The 7,883-nt window shown below is 45.1% G+C and overlaps 1 long non-coding RNA gene across 1 annotated transcript; it reads right to left on the bottom strand.

Annotated features, from left to right (window-relative positions):
• Positions 1–6: 6 nt before the first annotated feature.
• LOC123520918 lies at positions 7–4,655 on the bottom strand. The gene is made up of 3 exons (XR_006679432.1): positions 4,252–4,655; positions 4,089–4,133; positions 7–265 (listed from the first exon to the last, which is right to left on the bottom strand). It is a non-coding gene; the product is annotated as an uncharacterized LOC123520918 (long non-coding RNA).
• Between the last annotated feature and the right edge of the window lie 3,228 nt (positions 4,656–7,883).

The following is a 7,883-nucleotide window of genomic DNA, read 5'->3' as shown; positions in this document are numbered from 1 at the left end:
GTGAATCGGTTGTTGGAATACTGTAGCAAACAAAACAGACATAGCCCCTGCCTTCAGGATGCTTACATTATAATGAAGAGACAAGTAAGCACATAAACAACACAGGGATGTGGTTAAGGCTATCGTTTCACGTGAGTCAGAATTCCGAAAGACCTGTCAGCTTTCAGGGTTACTCTGCACATCCCAGTCATGGAAGTCAGACAGCAGGCAGACGTTTTCGTCACTAAACACGCTCCCTGTTCTTGTTCTCCTGTCCCGTCACTGTCTGAAACACAGAGGCCGGAACTTAGCTTTGGAAGAGGAAAGGGAAAGGATCACCGATGTTGGTTGGCCATTGATGAACAAATCAGGTAGTTTTAACAGATCAGTTGCCTTCTCTGGGACTCCTGGGCTCTATTTATAAAACCACCTCCGTTACAAGAGAGAGCAATACTACAAAATATATTTTGGGGGATTACTGCAATCATATTACTCCAGATGCAAAATGGAAAGGTTAGGTATCTTTCGATCAGTTCCAACTCACACAGGCGTTAACAATAACAGAACAAACTGCTGCCTAACCCTGCCCTGTGTGCGAGCCCACTGTGGCAGCCCCGTGTCACCCAGCCTGTGGAGAATCTTCCTCATTGCAATGCCATTGCCAAGCACGATGCTCTTCTCCAGAAACTTTGCCCCTCGTGACACCATGTCTGAAGCAGGAGACACAATTCCTTGCCACTCTAACTTCTGGGGAGCACTCTGTCTGTCCAAGACCGATCTGTTTGTTAGTCTCCACGTCTGTGGTATATTCCAAAGTGAGAATAGAGCTGACATTCCTTACCCTCACACTGAAGCACACTTAGGTAAAGGCTCATCTCCGTTGATGTATGATTGAAGCAGCCCCCGTGTGCCAGTCAGGAGATGGCTCTAGACGTTCTAGTAGAGTCACTGAGTCGCTGGGTATACCTGGGCTAGTCCATGACCTGTCCTGGTCTTCATTTACTAGACAATTTGGGGACATGTGTGAAATTGGTTAATTTTAGCAGTGCAACTTTTTCTTTGCACAAAATCTTAGATGGAAGTACAAACAACAAAGAAAATAAAGGTAGTTTTGACACAGTGTTGAAGAGTTTGTGGGCGGGTGTGAATGTCACAGCTCAATAACCAAAGCTCAATCTTTTGTTATCTGGCTCCCTGTAGTCATTCCTGAAAATATCTCTTTAACATCCCTTGAATTACATGAGGCACATTTTGAGAACCAGTCCACAGAAGAAGCAACCTCCCAAGTTCCTTCCTTTCTGGCACCCTGTGGGCTAATATAGGCACCAGGAGACAAGACCTCTTCACCGTGCAAAGAGCATGATACCATCACCAACTCAGCTGAAGTAGCTGTCAGTTAACAGAGAGCAAGAGTTGGGGGAAGAGTCGAATGAAAGAGTAGGTTAACTAACTTCTTCTGCATTCCATCCGCCCTCCATCCCAGTCCAACCATGTACCCATTGTATGCAAAGCAACAAGTAGCTCAACGAAGTGAAGCCAATATCTTGGCAGCAAAGGGAAATGCATCAAGGTCTCTGGAGGCCTGTGCACACGTCAAAGAACGGAGTTCCTTGGTAGGTTACAAAAGCAGGGGGCGGGCAGCATTTAGGGAGGTCATGTGACTCTTTTTGTGCTCTGCCAGCCACCAGCTCTCAAGTCCACTTAACCCCTTTGTGAAATTTAGAAGTAAAGGTTTTCAGTGTTTCAGTTACTAGTTGGTTTCTACCATCTCCTGTAAAATTCATGGAATGTCCCATTCAGACTTTGATTTAGTCTGATGTAAAATAAACACTACTCCACAGTGTAAGGGGACAAGCAGCTGAAAGAGTAAGGAATTTAAATGGTTTTCTCAAGGTCATATAGCTGGTTGGCAACAGAAGCTGTATGAGAACTAAAGTCCAAACTAAATGACAGTTGGCTAGACCTCTTGTTTTTCTTTTCTTTCTTTCTTTTTCTGGAAAAGATGACTTGGAAGTATTGGATGATGTCAAGCAATGTGCTTTTCAGACAAGGAAAAGAGGGGACGTGACGCCAAGCAGTGCACTGTAATATGTGCCCCTTATGTAGACACCAAGGCTGTTTACAAGAGTTGACCTTCAATAGGAGACTTTGGGGTTACAAGATTATTCACCACCAACTTTCTTTGTCACTGGAGAAAAGTCCTACAATCTCTCTCTGTCCTTGGTTGTGATGATAAAAATAGATGTTAAACCTAAAAGGGGTTTGGTCCCACATTTCCTTTGGTGGCTTTTAGTATGTGTCGTGGTGCCCCAGGGAAGGGCACCACATCATAGAGGTGCTGCCAATTGTGCATAGAGGTGTGGACTTGATTTCTGCTGTAATTACAGGAATGGTAGCCAACAGAATACTGAACTGAATAGGTGTGGGTACCAGGTTGTGGGGTCACTGGAAACAAGAGCTGAGAGTGTGGGATTATCAGAATACTCTAGAATGTTGGGAGCATCTGGGAGAGGTGAGGACCAGAGCCATAATTGGTTCTGCTCAGGTGGTGAGCCATCCAGAACTGAAGGTGTGCTTTCAGCACCAAATGGACACTGTTACAGAAAGTGGGAGACATTGCTGTACTGAAGCAGTGATGATAGTGTGGTTTGGAAGTCTGGAATTCCTTTGCTTGTGTCGTAGGAGTACAACCAAATTTGGGTGAGGTTGATGCCAACTGAAGGTGACCCCAGGCGTGTCAGAGTAGAATGGTGCTCCAGGGACTGATTCTTTCAAAAAGTAGATCTCCCAGCCTTTCTTCCCTGTGGCTGAACTTGAGCAGCTAATCTTGAGCTTTTGGTTAATGGCCCAATGCATTAACTCTTGGTATTCCCTAGAGACCCAGAAATCCTCATGTACCTTAAAGGCAGCCTCTAGCTCCTCCTACCAATGCCAGATTTGGATGAAGCACCCCAGCACCACAAGGTATGAAACCCGGCTTCCTCAGAGGACAGGTCAGGCAACCCAGAGACTTCCTTGATGTAGTGAAATTCATGTGAAACTATTCACTATAGACTAGTAAGTAATCACAAGTAGCCTGTGCTGGCCTTTCTTGCTGCGCATACCCCTCCTTTTAGAGCCTGGGATTCTGGAGGAAGGTGCGGCAGGATTGGGTTGGGAGAGAGACAGATGTCAGCTTTACCTAGCAGCAGAATCTTTGACGTAGTGAGAAGAATGTGCAAAAATTGTTCACTACAAATTAGTAAGTAAAGCACAAGTAAAGCCAAGTTTATCCCGATTATTGGGTAATCAGAATGCTGGAGAATTGCTTTACATGGGGAGAATTTCAGCCGGTTGGAGACTGGAGGGAGGGAAGCCATCAGAGAAACTCCCACTCCACGTCTCTGTTTGATGGTCTCTTTTGAGACATGACTTTCGACAGAGCCGTGTACCACCAGTTTCAGATGAAAGAGCGGCTAGTGTGTAACACAAGACTTTATTTTCCCTGAACCTGTGCATGCCTTATTTTCTAATTTATGTACTTATTTTTGATGAAATTTGGTTGTGAATTTAGGTATGTGTGTTTTGGGGCGGGATGGGCGGGGCAGTTGATTTCAGACCAACTCTATGTATATTGAATAGTTCAAACCACTGATCAACTGCTCCTCCCCACATCCTATCTCACCTATCCACTTCCTGATTTCTCTTCTCCTTCCTACAGGATTCCATCCTCCCTTTCACCCAAGCCAGGACCTGTCAACCTTCTCTTACTGTAACCCTTTGCATTTGCTTGCCCACCTACCGTGCCTCATTGCCTCTTCATTCTTGCCTCCCAAGGAGAAGCTTTAGTAAGTTTTGCCTTCAGCTCTGTTCCCTAGGGAACTATTCATTTGTGTGCTTGTTTGAGTTTGCTGATGGGGCCATGGGCAACTGTGGGGGTTTTGTTATTGTTGCCTTTGGTCCCACTACATTTTGGCAGCAACCTTCCCACCCATTTCCGTCTCCTCCTCCTTGAAACGTGGATAATTCGGGCAGCCTGTCCAGGGTCACCGGTTCATGAGATGGAGTAGAAGGGAGAGCAAAGAGTACTTACTGAGTACTAGCATTCAAGGAGGTAAAGAGGATCTTACCCAGCAAAACCCTTCTCGTTGAGGAACAGGTCCGGGAGTGATTTTCTAGGCCAGGGAAAAGAGGTTCAGGAGGGGACCGCAGTTAATGAGAAGACTGCTGATCGCCATGGCGGGCATCTTCTGGTGCAGTCAGCAACTTGAGGGTAGCTTTGAGGTAGCCCACCTGGTTCTCATATTGTCCTCTTTGTTTGGGTGGGCTTGTCCATATTTCAGCCGCAGGTATTGTTAGTGAGCGCTGTACTTCAAAGGGAGGTGGTTTAATTTATCATTTCTAAAGGGCAGCAGCAAAGGCTCGTCCACTTATCATTCATCCTAACAGAATCACAAGACGGAAACAAAAGAGAGTAAGGTGCGTGAAGTCTCTGACACACTGTTTAAGAGCGGGATTATCCTCAGCCAGGGTTTCCTAAGCCTTCTTCAGCCTCCTCAGCTCTGTCTCCTTCTGCGGGCTCTTTATAGTTCTTTCTCTCCTCTCCACTTCCACAAGGCTGGCCCGTACTCTTCCTTCTCCGGCAAAACCTCCGAACATCCGCTCCGAATCATGTTCTTACCACATCAGTCAGCACCAACGGAACCAGGCCAATGCCAGCTGTCGTTTTAATAAAACCTCATTTTATTGGGGGCTCTTACAGATCTTATAAGAACCCATCATTCAATTGTACTAAGCACACTGGTACATATGTTGCAATCATCATTTTGAAAACATTTTCTTTCTACTTGAGCCCTTGGTATCCACTCTTCCCCTCCCTCCCCCCCATTCTCCCACTTTCATGAATCCTTGATCAATTATATATTATTATTGGTACTTCATATCTTTTTTTAAAAAATAAATCATTTTATTGGGGGCTCTCACGGCTCTTATCACAATCAATACATACATCCATTGTGTCAAGCATATTTGTACATTCGTTGCCATCATCCTTTTCAAAGCATTTTCTTTCTACTTCAGCTCTTTTTTTTTTTTTTTAATCAGCAAAACAACCTTCCTCTAGTTCTTAAACGCTTCCTCCCCCCAACTACCAGGACCCCAATTTTTCCTTGCAGACCTGGTATTTCATATCTTACACCACCCGTTGTCTCCCTTCACCCACAGTTGTCTTGTTTATTGAAACCTGCGTTAACATGTTTGTTTCTTACAACCGTCCTGTGAAGTAGGGGTGGCCTTATCCTGGTCTTACAGAGGAGGGCGCTGAGGCTGGGAGAACTGATTACTGCAGGCTCAGTGGCTGCCCTTTCACACGGGGGAACTCCAGACCCGCTCATCTCTCTCCCGCTTTCCATCTCTTATTCCCCATCTTTCCAGAGCTTCGTGTAGACACCACTCGTCTGGAAACCTACAGAATGAAGAGAAAACAGATAGGAAGGGATTTTTCTTATTCATTCATGTGTATCAAGAACACTTATATAGTCAGTCTACTCTTCAGCAAATTCCAGGAGGAAGGCTGAGTGGGATTTCATCCTCGACCTTGCTGGCATTCCATTCCGGAGAGCAGCCTGTCCTGAGGCAGGGGTAAACCAAAACAAAGACACAGGTGAAAAGCCACAAGGCAGGAGGGTTGGCTGGGCTGTTAGAGATGAATGTGTCTGGGACAGACACAAGGTCGGAGGGATAGACAGGGGCTTGTTCACGGAGGAAACAGGTACCCCACATCCAGACTTCTCACCCTGTGGTCACTGGGGGCAACATTTTTTTATCTAGCCTAGCGTCAAGATCTGAAATACTCTCTAAAACTGGCACTTCCACTGAAGATTATATGGTTTAAGTGATAGTCTCGCGCAGGGGGGGCACTTATGTTCTAATAAGGGTTAATAATCAAGCTAAATAAATGAAACACTAGTATTAAAATTTTTGAACCAGAGTATCGACAAGGGAAGGAGTGAAAATCATGTAAAATTACACCAGGAAAATCACTCAAAGCCAGGACCCCCACTCCATCTCCCCAGTAACTTGAGGAACAACATTAAGAGCAGAAAGAAAAGTCAAAGTCCCAGAGCCCCACCCCCACCCCAGCACCCCCCTTTTGTTAAACTTTTCAGTGGAGAGCAATGACTGTGAGGATCAAAGCGTCCACTTCCTTCCCTTTGATGTGCCATCAGAGACGGCTCTGATGTCAGCTGCGTGTTGCATTCCATTAGACCTGATATCAAGCTCCCTAGAGGTCAGAGCAGCCTTGCCGCTTTAACATGGAGAACAGCAGGTTCACTTTGCTGGGATTTTTCAGGGGCTCCCAGCTCACTTCAGGCCCATCGAGGGAAAGACACATTTTTTGCTCAATACTGGTTTGTCTTATGGGGCCTCTCCTCAAGCCTGCCTTTCTACGCAAACAGTCCTGAATTCATCTGCCTGCCGCATGTCAAATTCAGGAGCATGGAGCAGGTATGAACGGGGCATGTTTGGACTGAAGCACATTGCTTTTCGCTATGGGTACGTTCGACAAAACAAACTGCAACCTCACCTGGTTGAGAGAGTGGTGTCCTTGGACCATGTAAGGTGAACTCTGGTTCCTGGCACAAGTTTGCTATTTGTATTGGAGGAACAAAACTTCAATTAACCTCAGACCAGAGACTCTTTTTTTTTTTAAATTTTAGCCACAAATGTCTTCCTATTGATAAGAAAGCTGTTACGCTGTACTTGTGCCCCAAAGGAATGAACATCTGGCTTGTTCTGGAATTCCTGTCCTTGCAGTGTTAGCCAGAGTTCGGAATTATCTACAGCAGGTGTCCTTAAACTACGGCCCGTGGGCCACATGTGGCCCACGGAGGACATTTATCTGGCCCTGCCGGGTGTTTTTGCCCCATTTTGTATTTTTACTTCAAAATAAGATATGTGCAGTGTGCATAGGAATTTGTTCATAGTTTTTTTAGTGAACTGGCCCCGTTTAAAAAGTTTGAGAACCCCTGATCTACACTCAAATGCCTTGGCATAGTCAATAAAGCACAAGTAAACCTATCTCTGGTATTTGCTGTTTTCAGCCCAGATCCACCTGATGTCAGCAATGACATCCATTGCTCCATGTCCTCTTCTGAATCTGCCTTGAATTTCTGGAAACTCCCTACAGATGTACTGCTGCAACTGTTGAATTAATTTCAACAAGACCTTACTTGCTTGCAATATTAATGATACTGTTCAATATTTTTTGCATTCTGTTGGATCAACTGTCTTTGGTTGTTGCTGTTAGGGGCCGTGAATCAGTTCCAATGTAGGGGAACCCTAAGTACAACAGGATGAAACAATGCCCGGTCCTGCTATCCTCACAATTGTGTGTATGTTGCAACCACTGTGTTAATCCATCTCGTTGAGGGTCTTCCTCTTTTTTTGCTGTCCCTACACTCCACCAAGGATGATGGCCTTGTTCAGGGACTGGTTTCTCCTGATAACATACCCATAGTACATGAGATGAATTTTCATCAGCCTCACTTCGATGGAGCATTTTGGCTGTACTTCTTCCAAGACAGACCTGCTTATTTTTTTGGCAGTCCATGTTGTGTTAGTCTGTGTTGATTAGAGAAACAAATTCATAGAGACTCATATGTGTATAAGAAAGAGCTTTATATGAAGAGTAATTGTTTATTAAGAAAACATCCCAGCCTAGTCCAGATTAAGCCCATAAATCCAATGTTAGTCCATATGTCTGATATCAGTCTATAAATTCTTCATAATCAGGCAACACATAGAATGATGCAGAATGCAGGAAGATCAAAGGCCAGTGGATGGAAAGACTTGTGGGTCCAGTGGCAGTGAAAGTATCTCAGCGCTGACATGGGTCTCCACATGGCTCCTCTGGCTCCATGTAA

The sequence above is a fragment of the Echinops telfairi genome, unplaced genomic scaffold (genome assembly GCF_000313985.2).
Source record: "Echinops telfairi isolate 266 unplaced genomic scaffold, ASM31398v2 ScPeMD7_7466;HRSCAF=8504, whole genome shotgun sequence".
Taxonomy (NCBI): domain Eukaryota; kingdom Metazoa; phylum Chordata; class Mammalia; order Afrosoricida; family Tenrecidae; genus Echinops; species Echinops telfairi.
Note: the sequence above shows the minus strand (reverse complement) of the source record. Positions and strands in the feature narration are given on the sequence as shown.